Here is a 17421-nt window from a genome sequence, read left to right on the forward strand (position 1 = left end):
TTTTAGTGGCAGTTGGCGGGGAGGGTGTGTAGGACATAGGGTGGCTCCTTCTCCAGGCCCTCCCCATTTGCCAGACTGCTTTGGTCTGCAACTTGCTAACTGGGGGACATTTACCCATTCTTCAAGTAGCACTTACCGAGCCCCTGCGGAGGGCTAGGCACTGCCCCCCCTCCCCCCCCACCTCATGACTAGGGATATTCAGATCCTTGGCAGGTCTTTGACACCCCTATATCCATCAAAACAATGATGACAGATTAGGGGAAAAAATGAACATTCCTAGCACAAGGTTTTTTGTTTTTGTTTTGTTTTTGCCCAAGTTTGTGTCTATTATCAACCACATGAGTCTCAGGTGGATGGAAAGAGAGTCGTAGCAAATCAAGGCCAGCTCTCTCTCTCTCTCTCTCTTTCTTCCTCCCTTCCTGCTCTCTGGCTACACAGAAGCAGAAACCCTGGTTAGCCAGTTAAGACTTTTTTTTTTTTCCAGGGAGAACTTCATGAAAGTTTTATTAAATTTTTTATTAAATTCGTTTTTTCATTTAAAGTTCCAAAGTTCTCCCAGCCCACATCCAGCCCTTGGCAAGCTTCCTCTAGGACTCTGGGAAATCGTTGTCACTCATTCCTTCGCTCGTTTTGTGCTCACTAAGGGCAAGGCGCTGTGTTGAGGGTTATCCAAAAGGCAAAAATAAACCTCCGACAGTTCCCTTAGTAGTTTATAATCTATCATCTTCTCTCTGACGAGTTCCTGCAAGCTTCTTACCTATGTCCTGTATTTCCCAAATTTGGTTCCATTTACTTCCTCATGGTTTCTTCTTACCTTTTGGAAACACCACACGTGGTATGGGAATAATGTAACGACCCATCTTTGCATGTATATTTATAACTCCATAATCATCAGCAAAGCAAAACAAAACGGTCTTTAGCACAGTTTTAAGAATCGGAAAATCTTGGTCTGAGTCCTATCCATGCCTTGGCCTTGGACCAGCGACCTCCCCTCTCTGAGTCTCAGCTATTTTGCCTGTAAAAATAGGACTAAGTATTTCTGCCTTATCTATTGCACAGTGTGTGTGTGTATGCGTGTGTGTATTACATAAGCAAATGAATGTGCAATCATTTTCCACAACATAAAAGGATACACAGATGTAAAATGTTATTAAAATTTGTGATGGAATCAATCTCTGGGTTTGCTTTTGTGTACAATACAAATGCCATAGAAATAGTAACTAGGGGCAGAAGTTGGCCCAGGGCATTTGACTACGGCAATTTTGTTTTTTAAAGGGCAAAAGGGAAAAAAAAATCAAAGACTTCTTATTCAAAGCAGAAAACTTTCAAACAAGGGTCCCTACTTGCCAAGGACATGGTTACGAAGTGGATCTCCTTGAGGGAAGTTCAGAGGATGAAAGCGAGCTTCAGAAGCAGGAACTGAAGGAGAAAAACCTTTTAAGGCTATCATCTTCCTCCTCCACCCTCGCTTAGGATTCCTTATCTAATCAGCTGGACACACACATCTCAACAGTCCAACAATAAAAATGGGATGCGGTTTCAGCGTGGATCATGACAGAGGCCAAAAAAACTTTCCAGCCAGGCCGCTGACCGCCGGCCCAAAGGGCACGAGACTCCACTTTCACTTTTAAGGGAACTACAAATAAAATGCCTTTCTCTCCTGAACTTCTGGAAGTGTTTTTGTGGTTAAAGCTAGTAAAGATACAGTGCTGAAAAATTCGTTGTGTTCACAGGACCTAGCAAAGAAGCAAAGTCTATACTCGGTTCCCCTGATACAAACTGGCAAGTACAAGGGAACACGGTTGGGAGGGGGGAAGGAAGGACCTCAGCCACTCCTAATTTTTCCAGTTTGGACTCCTGTATGTTCTAGCAAAGCAGAAACAGGAGGGGTTACCGGAAATCGGCTTGGTGTAAGAGATTGGGATGGGTGAAAGGAATTGGAGCATATTAACTACTTTGATTAAATAAAACAAAGAAGAAAATAGCACACCGGTTAGGATGGCTACTATCAAAAAACCCAGAAAATGACAAATGTTGGCAAGGATGTAGAGAAACTGAACCCTTGTGCATTTTCGGTGAGAATGCAAAATGGTGCTGCTGCTTTGAAAACAGTACGGTGGTTTCTAAAATAATGAAGAATAGAATTTCCATAGGACCTCGTAATGCCACTTCTGGGTGTAGATTGAAAAGAACAGAAACCAGGACCTCAAGGAGATGTTGGCACTGCCATGTACATAACAGCATTATTCACAACAGCCAAGAGATGGAAGCAACCCAAGTGTCCGTCCATGGGTGAATGGATAAACAAAATGCATGCTAATATATGATATAAGCATATGATGCTTAAAGTATATGATTCCTTAAAAGGGAAGGAAATTTTTTTAAAAAGATTTTAGTTATTTATTCGACAGACAGAGATCACAAGTAGGCAGAGAGGTAGGCAGAGAGAGAGGAAGGGAAGCAGGCTCCCTGCTGAGCAGAGAGCCCAATGTGGGGCTTGATCCCAGGACCCTGGGATCATGACCTGAGCTGAAGGCAGAGGCTTTAACCCACTGAGCCACCCAGGTGCCCACAAAGCAAGGAAATTCTGACCTGTGCTGCCACACAGATGAAACTTGAGGTCATGCTAAGTGAACTAAGTCACAGAAAGGACAAACACTGTATGATTTCATTTCTATGAGATACAGAGAGTATGTGAATTCATACAGACAGAAAGTAGGATGGTGGGTGCCAGGAGCTTGAGGGAGAATGCTATGGGGAGTCTTGTTTCGTTTCATGGGCACAGAATGTTAGTTTTGTAAAATGCAAAAGTTGTAGAGATTGGTTCGGTTACGGTGTGGGTATACTTAACACTACTGAACTGACTTTTTAAAAAATTTCTAAGCAATTAAAAATTTAAAAAATCATTTTAAAAACTTTTTTTTGGTAAGATTTTATTTATTTATTTGACAGACAGAGATCACAAGTAGGCAGAGAGGCAGGCAGAGAGGGGAGGAAGCAGGCTCCTCGCTGAGCAGAGAGCCCGATGTCGGGCTCAATCCCAGGACTCTGGGATCATGATCTGAGCCGAAGGCAGAGGTCTTAACCCACTGAGCCACCCAGGCGCCCCTAAAAACATTTTAAAAAGAAGAAAAGCCTGAGAGAAACCTCGCTGCCCAGATTAACTTTATAGCTACTGCCCAAGTTCTACGTTAGTAGAATCTTCTAGTTTCCTGTTCAGATCCGGCCCAAGCTCTTCAGCACAGCCTTCAAGGGCACCTTGGAGGTACCCCCTCTCCCTCCACCCCCGTGACCCATCCCCATCGTCTGCCCTCCCCACCACCTCCCCCAGGCCCTGCCCAGGTCTGCGCTACCCTCTCCTGGTACCGCGTCCCTTCTCTGTAGTGCCCCCACTTCTTTCCAAAATCCCATCCACACCCTAGGTCCACTCAAATGTCCTGCGGGGCCCGCGCAGGTCACCTCCGGGGCTGTGCGCTCCCCGTGGCTGGCTCTGGGGTTTGGAGCGCATCACGTCCCGCCCTGTGTTGGAGGAGTTGCTGCAGCGCACGCACGGGTGGGCAGCTCTCCCCAGGCTGAGTCGCGGTCCTCGTCATCCTGCGTCTTCACGGCACAGCCAAGGCCTGTGAAACCTAAGGCAAATCATGTCCTTCTGCCTGGGACTCCCCCCGGCGGCCAGGGGACTCAGCGAGGGCCGCAAAGCAGCGGTGTGGTCCGCCCCCCTGCACCCGGGCTCCTCCAAGTTCCGACCGCCCACCGCCCACCACTCGCTCCCCGCTCCCTGCGCTCCCTGCGCTCCCGCCCCCACCTCCTTGTTGTTCCCCGCGGTCAGTTCTCGCTCTAGGCCTCCAGATGCGCTCTTGCTCTGCCTGGAATGTTCCTCCCCCAGGCTCCTACCGGGCTCGCTCCTGGTACCTCCTTCAGGCCTTTGCGGGAAGCAGCCGTCCCCAACCCTCCCGCTGACAACTACAGGCCTGTCCCGCTCCGTCCAGGCACCAGAAACGCCCTTCTGGTGTGGTTCTCCCCCCACTCACGCCAGGTGACAGAGATCTTGTTTGGCTCTTCTTCTTCTTTTGTAAAGATATTATTTACTTATTTATTCATGAGAGACAGAGAAAGAGAGAGGCAGAGGGAGAGGGTGAGGGAGAGGCAGGCTACCCCCACCCCGAGCAGGGGGCCTGATCCGGGGCTCGATCCCAGGACCCTGAGATCATGACCTGAGCCCAACGCAGACGCCTAACTGACTGAGCCACCCAGGCGCCCCGTCTTGTTTGGTTCTTGTTCTTTACTGGAATGGAAGCTCCATGAGGGCTGGTAATACTTCTAGTAAGTAGTATTAGTACTAGTATTAGTATTACTAGTAATGCTAGTATTAGCAATACTAGTATTAGTATTAGTATTAGTATTAGAATCCTCATTACCTCTTACCATGCCAGCACAGAGAGGACTTCCAAGAAATAGTTGTCCAGTTAATGAAATGATGGAATGACCAGAGAAAGCACTTCCGGTCTACGGTATTGAATATTAATTGTTTGTAATCAGTCTTTTTTCCTCTGGGCACTCATCCTGGGCCTGGGGGGGAAACATTGCAATACAATCGCTTCTTTGTCTTTACTACATAGGATTCAGCCTGTACTAAGTAGCAACAGACTGATATTTTTCTGTTGGCACACTCTTTAATCATTTCATGTCAAGAATTAAAGCAAGGGTCCTGTAGAAAAAGCCCTCAATTAAGTCTTTAGAGGATGGGGATGTGTAAACAGACTTATTAGTCCACACGTGTAATTAATTCTCTCATCAGCTCACAGGTTGCTTTAACACTATGGTAACAGGATTCCTGATGACTTTCTATCTGTATCCCTTTATGAGTCCCAGTCTTTGGATAAGCCCTTGTCCCAACATTCTGTCGTGAAATTTCAAAAGTATAGGCAAACTGAAAGATTTTACAGTGAATCTCTGTATACCCTTCCCCTCGATTCTATGAATAACAGCTCCAACATTTATTCATTTATCCATCCCTAATCACATCGTTGGGGGTTGCTGAGTATAGTGCGCTGTACTGGGAACATGGCAAGGCAGGGCTCCCTAAGCCCCTCCTCTTCTTCAGGGGCTCTGGGGTGGGAACTGTGTTGAGGACAGGAGATGCTCTGTGTTGGGGGATCGAGTTGGCGAGGACTCCCCGGCAGCCGAGGGCCTCGCTCTTCCTCACGTGCTCTTGCTGGGCTGGTGGTCCACGGGGCTCTTACTCCTTAGAGACCGTGTGGACCATAAGTTTCACTGCTCCGTTGCTGTAGCCAAATTCAGGGGTACGCCAGGAGATGAGCTTGATGAAGTGGTGGTTGAGGGACCTGCCAACCCCAGCTTTGCAGGTAGAAAAGCGGATGCCCTTTGGGGAGGCCCTCTTGTCACCTTCTCGATGTCATCTAGAGTCAGGGGAGGTCATGGCCGTGAGCTTCCCCTTCAGCTCAGGGGTGACCTTGCCCACAGCCTTGGCAGTGCCAGGAGAAGCAGGGATCATGTTCCAGGCAGCCTCTCAGCCATCATGCCACAGTCCCCGAGGGGCCATCTTCTGGTGGTGGCAGTGACGGCAGGACTACAGCCGTTGAGTCTCTCCCCACAATGCCAAACTGTAGAGGATGAGCTTGGCCAGTCTTCTCTTAAACGATCTATTTCTCCATCTCTAATTAAGTCTTTCCCCCCCTCAAAGCGTGGTTCTGAGTTAGAAAGGCAAATCAGCGAATATTCCCCTAGACTGAATGAATCCCAAATTGGGAAGGGGTGTGGGAGGGGGAGGGAGGGATCATAACCTGGTTTTTCAGCAAATCTTGCAGATGGTTCCGAGGCTCACCCAAGTTGGGGAGCACTGTTTTAAATAAACCAATATGACTTCATCTGTGCCCATAGACGTCTACTCACAGGGTTGAACCAGGGAGTCTCCTCGGGGGGTCAACCGAAGAGACTCCGGTTATGGCTGCACGCACGAGCCTTCTGCCGTGCACACTCCAACTTCTTTGTCAGCATAAGCTGGTGCCGTGGCATCTCAGTCAAGTGGTTAAGAAGGTCGGACTCTGGGGCCACACAGACCTGGGCTGGGGCTCCAGTTCTGCCAAAAACAAACTATAGGACCTGAGCCCAGTTACTTTTCCTTTGTTGGCCTTGTAGTCTGACCTATACAGTGGGGTTTCGATACGAGCACGACAAATGGTTACTGAACCTCTCCTATGTACCAGGCACGGTCGGTCCCGTTCTGGGTGCTGGGGATATGGTGGGGAGGCGAGCCACAGCCCCCCTTCTCTGGGAGCTTCTATCCTACCAGGAGAGACTGACCACAAACACACACACAAAATAAAGAATTTCAGGGAGTGAAAAATGCTAAGGGTAATATAAATAGAGTATTGAGATGGCGTGATGGGGCTGGAGGAGGCTTACTTTTTTTTTTTTTTTAATTTTTACGTAACTTCAGCTAGTTTACAGACAGTGTATTATTAGTTTCAGGTGTACAATATAGCAAGTCAACACTTCCATACAACACCTGGTGCTCATCGCAAGTGGCCTCCTTAATCCCCATCACCTGTTTCACCCACCCACCCCCATTCCCCCCACCCCTCACCCCCCAGCCACCATCAGTTTGTTCTCTAGAGTTAAGATTTCTTGGTTTGCACGGAGGCTTACTTTAAAACGCATGGTCAGGAAAGATCGCTCTGAGAAGGTAAGGAAAAACGGAGGGACAGAAGTGTGGGTGCGCTGCGGAGAGTGTGCATTTAATTTTCACGGCAGCGGGGAGCCATTCCTGCCTCCTCTCCGTGTCCCCTGCTATCCCCTGAAAGAACTGCTTCAGAAGCCTTCTTCTTAATGTGGATCCAACCCGGTCATGCATACCTCTTTCCTCCTTCCCTGCTCCCCGTCCCTGCCTTTCTATCAACATCAAGCATCTAAGAAATGTGGTTGCTACATTGTAGGAATACAAGGGGATGTTTTAAGGACTGAAATCTATTTGGAGACACGGAAGAACTACCTAAAGAGAACATTGCAGGGGCCCCTGGCTGGCTCTGTCGGAAGGTGCATGTAGCTTTTGATCTTGGGGTCGTGATTCGAGCCCCACGTTGGATGGAGAGATTACATTTAAAGAAAAAAAGAGAGAGAGAGAGAGAGGGAGGGACGGAGGGAGAGACTAATGCAAGTCTTTTTTGGCAAATGGGTGGGACAGTGTCGGTAATGCATACTCTGAGGGAGAGCCCACGCATGGGGGCTGCCCCAGGCTCGTGTGACTTTGAAGTCGAACAGTGGTGTTGAGGGAGCCTTTGTCTAGCTGAATGGGCTTTTTAATTCTTGTGCCAGAGAGAACCCAAACCAAAATTAAACTTGCATACAATTCAATTCTGGCTTGCTTTGTTAGCAACTGAGCTCCAGGCAATGATTCTGGAACAGTCACTGTTTTGTGCTGCTCTGCCAGCGACGGAAGAGTGCAAGCCCACGAACGCCCAGGTGCCTCGACAAAGAACCTTTTCGTTTTGAACGAACCTGGAAGCCCCACTTGACCGATCTCAAATTGCCTAAGAATTTGCAGAAAGCCATGACACAGAACGGCTGAAAATGGAAATATTGGTGGGTAATTAGAAGGGCAATAGGTAAAGCAAGAAGACATGAGAGGAGATGTTATATTTGCTTGGTTTTAAACCACCTGTGCTAGCATCTTTTGGTGAACTTTCATTGAAGTAGAATTTACATAGAGAAGAGACTATATATATGTTTTGGTGAATTTTTCAGCATCCCAAAGTTTCCCTTGTCTTGCCTTCTGATCTGAGCATTCCCTCATTCCTTCACTCCCTGCAAATGTAACAGTTACATTGTCTTGTATGCCATTTTACCTGTTGTTAATTTTTTTTTTTTAAAGATTTTATTTATTTGACAGACAGAGATCACAAGTAGGCAGAGAGGCAGGCAGAGAGAGGGGGCGGGGAAGCAGGCTCCCTGCGGAGCAGAGAGCCTGATGCGGGGCTCGATCCCAGGACCCTGGGATCATGACCTGAGCCAAAGGCAGAGGCTTTAACCCACTGAGCCACCCAGGCGCCCCTAATTTTTTTTTTTTTTTTATGGAGCCATATAGTATACGCTTTTTTGTGACTGGCTTCCTTTGCCTAACTTTATGTTTGTGAGATTCGTTTGTATTGTTGTTTGTAGTGGTAGATAGATAGAAACCATAGATGTGTTGAATTCCATTGATACACAGAATTTTGCTCTAAGAATATACCATAATTGAGCTACACATCTGCAATCGATGGGTATTTGGGATATTTCTAGTTTCTTGAATATTATACATAATGCTGCTATGAATATATGCATGCATTCCTCTTGGCTAGATGCCTATGAGCAGAAATACAAGGTAACTCTGAATTATACATATGTTCAGTTTTAGTAGATGCTGCCAAAAAGTTTTCCAAAGTGCCTACACCAATTTACACTCCCACCAGCAAAATCTGAGTCTTCCAGCTGCTTTACCTTCTCTTTCTAAACTGGGTATTCTCAATTTTTATTTTTATTTATTGTATCGTTTTTTGGTGATGTCAATTTTTAAATTGTAGCCATGCTGGTGAGGATGTAATATCTGATTGTGGTTTTAATTTCTGTAATCATGGGGCTGTGCATCTTTTCTTATGCTGATGGTTCATTTAGACACTCTTGCTGTCAGGTGTACACTCAACCCTTTTGATGCTTTTTTAAAAATTGGGTTCTTGGGCGCCTGGGTGCCAGGCCTGGGCTCAGTGGGTTAAGCCTCTGCCTTAGCTTAGGTCATGGTCTCAGTGTCCTGGGATCGAGCCCCGCATCGGGCTCTCTGCCCAGCAGGGAGCCTGTTTCCCCCTCTCTCTCTGCCTGCCTCTCTGCCTACTTGTGATCTCTGTCTGTCAAATAAATAAATAAATAAATCTAAAAAAAAAATTTAAAAAATGGATATTCAATTATCTAGTAACGCTTGATTGAAAACATATTTTTTCCCATTAAATTTGGGGACAGTATATGTGTGGGTCTGTCCCTGAGCTTTCTATTCTGTTCCACTAGTCTGTTTGTCTATCAGTGTTAATTCACACACTGTTTGCATATACGTGTCCCTTTATAATAATCTTCATATAAATTAGTCCTTCATCTTATTCTTCTTTGACATTTTTTGGCTAGCTTGGCTTTTGTGTTTTCTGATTTTTTTTTTTTTTTTAAAGAAAGGGAGAGACAGAGAGAAGGGGGGAGTGGGGAGGGGCAGAGAGAGAGAGAGAACCACAACCAGGCTTCATGCACAGCCCAGTGAGGGGCTCAATCCCACAACCCTGAGATCATGACCTGAGCTGAAATCAAGAGTCAGATGCTTGACCAACAGAGCCACCCAGGTGTCCTTTTTGTATTTTCCTATAACATTTAGAATCAGATTGTCCATTTCTGCAGAAAAATCTTGAGGAAATTTTTATTGGGGTTAGATAAAATCCACAGATTAATTTAGGGGAAAATCCTTATAATATTGAGTCTTCCAATCCATAAACATCATAGGTTCTCCCATTTATTGGAGTTTTCTTTAATTACTCTTGGTAATGTTTTGTGATCCTCTGTGTAGAATTCTTGTACATCTTTCATTATATTTCTCTTAGCTATTTTGATGCTCTTTTATATTGTTTAAAAGCATTTTCTTTTTTAAGATTTTTTATTTAAATTCTAGTTAGCTAACGTATAGTGCAGTACTGGTTTCAGGAGTAGAATTCAGTGATTCACCACTTACATACAACACCCAGCGCTCATCACAAACGAGTGCCCTCCTTCATCCCATCCCCCAGCTAGCTCCTCCCCCCCCACCTCCCCCCATCAGCCTTCAGCTCGTTCTCTATCTTGAAGAGTCTCTTACGGTTTGTAAAAGCATTTTCCAATTGTTCATTTCTAGTGTATAGAAATACACAAACTTTCTCTTTTACATAGAAACTGTGTCAAGCAATCCTGCTAAAGTTCACTTACTAATTCTAATGGTTTATCTGTGGGTTTTTTGAAATTTTATGTAAACCATTATGTCACCTGTGATTAGGACAGTTTTATTTCTTCCCTTCCAGTCTTTATGCCTTTTATATTGTTATGCCCCAATAATGGGTCTGTGATTAAAGGAGCGAGACTGATATAAAGTGAAGGTCAAGCAAAGCTTTATTTCGTGCCAAGCATCAAGAATCAGACCGAACGTTCAGGGACACACCTCTTACAAGAGAGGGCGATCCTTCTCTGTTTCACAGACTAGCTTTTAAGGGCAAAGGCCATTGTTGGGCCTGGCCACGCACAGGTGACCAATGAGAGTGTAACACACACAGGAAACTCCACAGTGATGCTAGGTGACCAGATGAGTTACAATTTACCCTAGTAGACATTTGAATCAGCATATTATACCTTGACTAGGATTGGCGCCAAAGGGGTTCCCAAAAGGCGGGGGCCCATACTCCTTGGTAGCTAGGGTGACAGTATGCAACCCCCTACTGATCGGTTGTCTCCACCTGGCCTGACCCACCCTTGTATCTGGGCTTTGTTACCTGGAGCTGGTTTCTGGGACTTGTTTTTAAGTGAATCCCCTGGGGGAAGGGGAGCAGGGGCAGTATAAGGGTTAAACAACAAGGTTTTTGTTTAACCTCAATGAAAGCCTCTTGCTAAAATATAAAAATATAAAATAGGTCCTTACAATCTCTTGTCTCTCCTTTAAAAAAAAAAAGATTTTATATATATTGAGAGAAAGAGAGAGAGAGAGAGCATGAGTGGGTGGCGGGGGAAGGAGGGACAGAGGGAGAAGCCCGTTGCTCACTGAATGGAGATCTTGACTCGGGGCCGATCCCAGGACACCAGGATCATGAGCAGAGCCGAAGGCAGATGCTTAAACGACTGAGCCACCCAGGAGCCCCTTGTCTCATCTTTTTGATGAGACATAATAAACATAATAAACTGTTGAATAGGAGCAGTAATGGGGAGGGGTACCCATGTCTTATTCTCAACCTTAGCCAGAGAGTTTTCAATATTTCACATTAAATGTGATACTTGTGGGGCACCTGGGTGGCCCAGTCAGTTAAGTGGCTGATTCTTGGTTTTGGCTCAGATCGTGATCTCAGGGTTGTGAGAAGGAGCCCAGGTTGAGCCCGGCATCACTCTGCACTCAGCACGGAGTCTGCTTAAGACTCTACCCCTCTCCCTCTGCCCCCCAACTCTCACCTGTGTGCTCTCTTTCTCTTTTTCTCTCTCTCCCTCTCAAATGAATAAATAAATCTTTAGAAAAATGTGATACTTGCTACAGCCCTTTTACAGACACTGTAAGATGAAGGAATTCCCTTTTATTTCTATATTGGGAGGAGTTTTTATCATAAATGAGTGAATTCCATCAAAAGATCTTTGGGATCATCAGTTTTTTTTTCCCTTGCTCTATTGTTGCAGCAAATTGCAATGATTCATTTTCAATGATTATACCAAACTTATATTCTCAAAATAATGTAACTTGGTCATGATGCATTACCTGCTGTGTGTATGTTTACATTTTTTGCATCTATACTTATGAAATGAATTGACCTGTAATTTTCTTGTAATATCCTTGTCAAATTTTGTTACAAAAAGTTATTCTGGCCTCAAAAAAATAAGTTGTAAGATCATGTCCTCTGGATAAATCTATGGTAGATTGAGTATTATTTCTTTATTAGGTATATGTAAAAATTTTATATTAGGTATTTGTAAAAATTTTGTAAAATTTGTAAAAATTTCCTGATACAGCCATTGGGTACTAGAGTTTACTTTATAAGAAAGCTTTTATTTAACAAGGCCTTTGATTTCTTATTTCCCTTTTGGTAAGTTATGGTATTCAAGAAACATGACCATTTTATGAAGATGTTCCATTTATTAGCATGAACTTGCTGATAATATCTCCCTAAGTATGCTTAGGGAGTATGCTTAGTATCTCCTCAGTATGCTTAGGATCTGCAATGATCATCTCTTTTTTATTCCTGGTGTTGATAATTTGTGCTCTTTATTCTTGATCAGGTCTGCTAGGAGTTACCAGTTTTTCAAAGGACTACATTTAAACTTTTAAATTTTTTTTTCTCTGATGTATTTGTTTTCCATTTCCTTTTCTGCTCTCATCCATATTATTTATTTCCTCCTCCTTTCTTTGGATTTAATTTGCTCTCCTTTTCTCTAGGTTCTTGTTTAATCATTTGCTTTTAGGCTTTGCTCTTTCCTAATATGTATACTTAAGGCTATAAATTTCCCTCTAATTGAGGTCTTAGCTGCATGTCAAAAGTTTTGACCTATCTATCAAATAAGTCCTGGGGGTTAAGACTTCAACATATGAACGGGGGTGCATAATTCAGCCCGTAACAGCCATTTAGTTCTGTTTTGGCATTGGCTTCTCATGTGCCAGGTTACTCTAATAGGAGATATAACCAGGAGAGCTGCTCAGAATGACCAGTGATTCTCCTGCTCCTGCCTGACCCCATAAATCCAATCAGAAAAAGGTAATACATTTTTTTTTAAAAAGGAAAAATATGCTTTGATTATGAAATCAATCTCATTTCTTGGGACATCCCTAATCCTTCATAAATCAATACTAGAGCTATTATAACAAGGAAAGGAGTAAGCACCAAGAAATGAGTAAGATTCTTTTTTCTTTGTAAAGATTTTATTTATTTATTTGAGAGACAGATACTGAAAGAAGCATGAGTAGGGAGGAGAAGGAACAGCAGGCTCTCCACTGAGCAGGGAGCCCGATGTGGGACTTGATTCCAGGACCCTGGGATCATGACACCTGAGCTGAAGGCAGACGCTTAATGACTGAGCCACCCAGGGGCCCCCAAGTAAGATTCTTCTTATCAGTGGACCATCTAAGCAGAGCAGATGACCTTCGGGTCAGTAGTACTTCCAGTGTGATTGACACGAAGAAAGCCAGAGGCCAGTTCTTTGGAGTCTCACACTGAATTCCATCACCAGCCAGGGAACGGCCAACTCCTGTCTACACGGCAGACAAAGTCTAAAAAGCTTGGGTTGGCAAGAAAGTGAGTGAAAAATAAACTCTAGCAGAAATTTGGTGACTATGTCATTTGTTGGCTGACATCTGAAAATTACTGGCTGCTGTAGGGCATATTTTGGATTAACGATTAGAGAAAATGCTTTAATGGGTGCCCTTTATTTACAGCTTTCATCATTCATGTCCACGGAAAATTCTATCTTCCATCTTCGTAATTTCTGGGGGTTTGGCAGTGTACCGGGCTGGCAGTTGTTTCAACAGAGAGAAATCTTTTCTCTCACTCAACAAACATATTTTATTGTTTGGAAGGTTGCTCTCCATTAATACTACCTGGTACATCTTAAAATGATCCTTACAGTTCAGGGCTAGTCCCCCTCATAATTGTTTTTGCTATCATCCCATCTTTTAAGGGTTAGTCAATATTTAATGAGCGCTCACGTACGGCAGATTTTATACCAAACAGGATTGGGGTTGCTCAAGTGTGGTAGAGTCTTTGCAAATAGCATGTGTTGTAACTTTTCTTGAAATCAGAATTTCTTAACTGCACTTGGGTGACCTGGTTATTCTTGCTTTTTTTAATTGCAGCAAAATACATGTAACACAAAATTTGCCATTTCAACTGTGAAGTGTATAATTCTGTAGCATTAATTTCATGCACAATGTTGTACCACCATCACCACCAACTATTTCAAAACTCTTTCATTACAGAATCTCTGTACCCATTAAACAACGACTTTGCATTTCTCCCTCTCCCCAGTCCCTGACAACAACCATTCTATCTTCTGCCTCGATGAATTTGCCTAATCTAGATATTTCATATAAATGGAATCTTACAACGTTTGTCTTTCTGTGCCTGGCTTATTTCACGTAACATAATGCTTTCAGCGTACATTCATGTTGTATTATTTCTTTTTTATGGCTGAGTATATTTCATTGTAGGTGTAGGGTACATTTTGTTTATCTGTTCATCTGTTAGACACTGGGTTGTTTACTTCTTTTGGTTATTGTGAATAATGCTGCAACAAACATTGGCATGGAAGTTTAAGTCCCTGGTTTCAATTTTTGGGGGCATCTATCTAGGACTAAAATTACTGGGTCTTATGACATATGCTGTGTTTAGGGTTTTGAAGAACCACCAAATGGTTTTCCACAGCGGCTGCTCAATTTTATATTCTCACTAGCAATGTACGGGAGACCCAATTTCTCCACTTCCTCACCAATGCTTGTGATTTTCTCAACATATCACCACCACCATCATCATCATCTTCACCATCCCGTGGGTGTGAAGTGTTATCTCATCGTAATTTGGCCTTGCAGCTCCTTAATGGCTGGTACTGTTGAACTTACATTTTCATGTGCTTATTAGCCACTTATCTTCTTTGGAGAAATGCCTATTCAAGTCCTTTGCCCATCTTTTAGTAGGGTGTTTTGTGGTTGGTGTCTTTTCATGCAAATAAGCTCTTAATTTTGGTGGAGTCCTATTAATCTATTTTTTCTTTTGTGGCTTATGCTTTTGGTGTCTGATCGAAGAAGCCAATGGCAAATCTGAGGTCATAGAGATTTATGCCTATGTTTTATTTGAAGAGTTTTACAGTTTTAGCTCTTAATATTTAGGACATTCCTCCATTTTGAGTTAATTTTTTGAAGATGGTAGCAGGTCAGAGGGAATCCAGCTCTATTTTTTTTGCACATGGATAACCAGTTGTTTCAGTATCATTTGTTGAAGAAGCTATTCTTTCCCTATTGAATGGTCTTGGCATCCTTGTCAAAAATCAATTAGCCATAGATGCATGGATTTTTTATTTCTGGATTCTCAGTTTTATCCCACTGGTTGACGTGCCTGTCCTTATGCTTCTACCCCACTGCTTTGATTACTGTAGCTCTGTAGTGAGTTTTGAAATAAAAATTATGAGTCCTCTAACTTTGTTCTTTTATAATATTTTTTGGCTGAGACCTCCTGCACTTCTTTATGAATTTGAAGATTGGTCTTTCAATTTCTGATAAAAAAAAAAAGGCATTGACATTTTGATAGAGATTGCATGAATTCTGTAGATTTGGAGGGTATTGACATCCTAACAACATTAAGTCCTCTGGTCCATGAACATAGGATGTCTTTCTAATTTTTTATTTTATTTATTTATTTATTTTTTTTAGTGCATTCTTTCATTTCTCTGACCAACGTTTTGTAGTATTCAGAGTACGAGTCTTACACACCTCCTTGGTTAAACTGATTCCTAAGCATTTAATTCTTTCTGATGCTATTATAAGTGCAGTTTTAAAAAACTTACCTCTTTGAGTGTACGGTGTGATCAGTTTTAGTAAATTCATACTATTGCATAACCTTCACAACAGTCTAGTTTTAGAACTCTTGCATAACCCCCCAAATTCCCTTGTGTCTATTTGCAGTCAATCCCTGTCTGCAATCTCAGGCAACCTTTGATCTGTTCTCTGTCTCTGTAGTTCTTCCTGTTCTAGACAAGTCCTATAAATGGGTGCTTATGTGTATATAAAATGCATTTCTAAACAACACACCATCTTCTCTTTTCCTTCTTTTTTTTCTCTCTTTCACTCAGGTCACAAAAGCATACATCTTGGTTCACCAAAATCCGGGCCTGCCCCAATGATCTCATCCCTTAGAGCATCAACTAGTTACCAAGTGAGGAAATGTTGGCTCATCCTTATGGCAGATGTCAAGAGCCAGGCTAAACAGAGAAGGCTCTGAGGGGCTAGTTCTTGAGAAAACACCAGCATCTATGTCTAGTCCTCCAGGTTTTTGAGGCTTATGAGGGTGTGCTGAGCTTCTATTGGACAAATCCATTGCAGAGAGAGACTCAGTAGGACTGCGGGCTGTTATAGCTTCTTTTTCGTTGTCAAAAATCCCCAATCAGAGGCATTGTTCAGCCAATCTTTAGAATCCACTTGAAACTGCTAATATGTGGTTATCTCATTAGTCATGCTCTGACTGAGATTCAAAAATAAAAACTTGAATTATGTGAAATGGGAGGTTGCCTCATTGCGAGATGAATGAAATATTATTGAGTGAAGGATGGGAGGCAGTCGCCGATTGCCAATATTGGATTCAAAACAGCTCCACAGTTCAAACCTACACTCTCTGGATGATGGCCCTGGGACCGCAGTAACCACACAGCTTCCCACACTCCACTTCCCACTGGTAGCCTGTGTAGACCCTCCCTTTGAATTTCCAAGATGCCTTCTTTGTGTTTGTGCTCAACAATTCTCCTAAGGAGGGCCAATCCCTGGCTAACAATGACTCAAAGTGCTTGCATTAGCTCAGATTAAAAGCTCAGTTGCTTTAACCTACTTCTCTCCATCAGGCACAAAGGCAACACAAGGCTTGTGCGTTTCTAGGAGTCACTGAACGCTTTGCCCTTCGAAAGAAAAATAAAAGCAGGTTTCTTAGAATACACCCAAACATCTTATCCTAAGATTTATAAATTGTTCAAAGGGTGGGAGCTGGGGTAGTATTTTTGGTTGGGATGAGGGGTGGAGTGCCTAGAAGTTTGATCCGTTTGAAATTAATTGGGGAAGTATGGCATTGGAGTTCATCTGAATTACTGTTGTAGCCTTGCCAGAACTCCAATGATTTAAAAACAAAGCCAAAAAACCCAACTCTGGAAATGATGAGGTGGCTGTGGGGAGGCACAAACAGAAACTAATTTTCAGATGGCTGCATCTGATTTCTCTACTCACAACCTCACTTGTGATGTCACTGCCCCACTTGGCACTCTGCAGGGGGTGCCCATGATCGATGGGAGAGTCTACGCCTCGGAGCTGGACACTCATTCCAGCCCTCCTGGCATCACTGTAACCTACCGTCCCAGCTCACTCTTACAGTCTTCCAGACTCTCTACTCCCATTTAATGTTGCATTTAGGAATCCGCTGTCCTTTGGATGGTCCAGAATGCCTTCCCCTCCATCATCTCACGCTGCTCCTTCAGCCCAGCAGAGAGAATCATTACAGGCTAAGAGGAACCATGTGAAGGCAAAGCTTCTAAATCTGGCACACATCCAAGGAACCCAGAGACGATGAAGGTGTCACACATTTCAGGGGACAGCAATCATAGCATGTCCCCTCCTTGCCAAGAGGATTCCATGGCTTTCTATTTCCTGTGGAATCAGATATCAGATCATGAGACTGGTAATTAAAATTTTCCGAAACACAGCCCTGAAATACCTTTGCAAAACCATCTCCCATTACATTGCCCCTTGGCCCATTTATTTCTGTGCACACTCTACTGGCACTTGTCGTTGTCATCTATGTTCTTTGCTCAAGCTGGTTCTTTTTTTTTTTTTTTAAGATTTTTATTTATTTGACAGAGATCACAAGCAGAGAGGCAGGCAGAGAGAGAGGAGGAAGCAGGCTCCCTGCTGAACAGAGAGCCCAATGCGGG

Source organism: Martes martes, assembly GCF_963455335.1.
Source record: "Martes martes genome assembly, chromosome: 6".
In the NCBI taxonomy this organism is placed as follows: Eukaryota; Metazoa; Chordata; class Mammalia; order Carnivora; family Mustelidae; genus Martes; species Martes martes.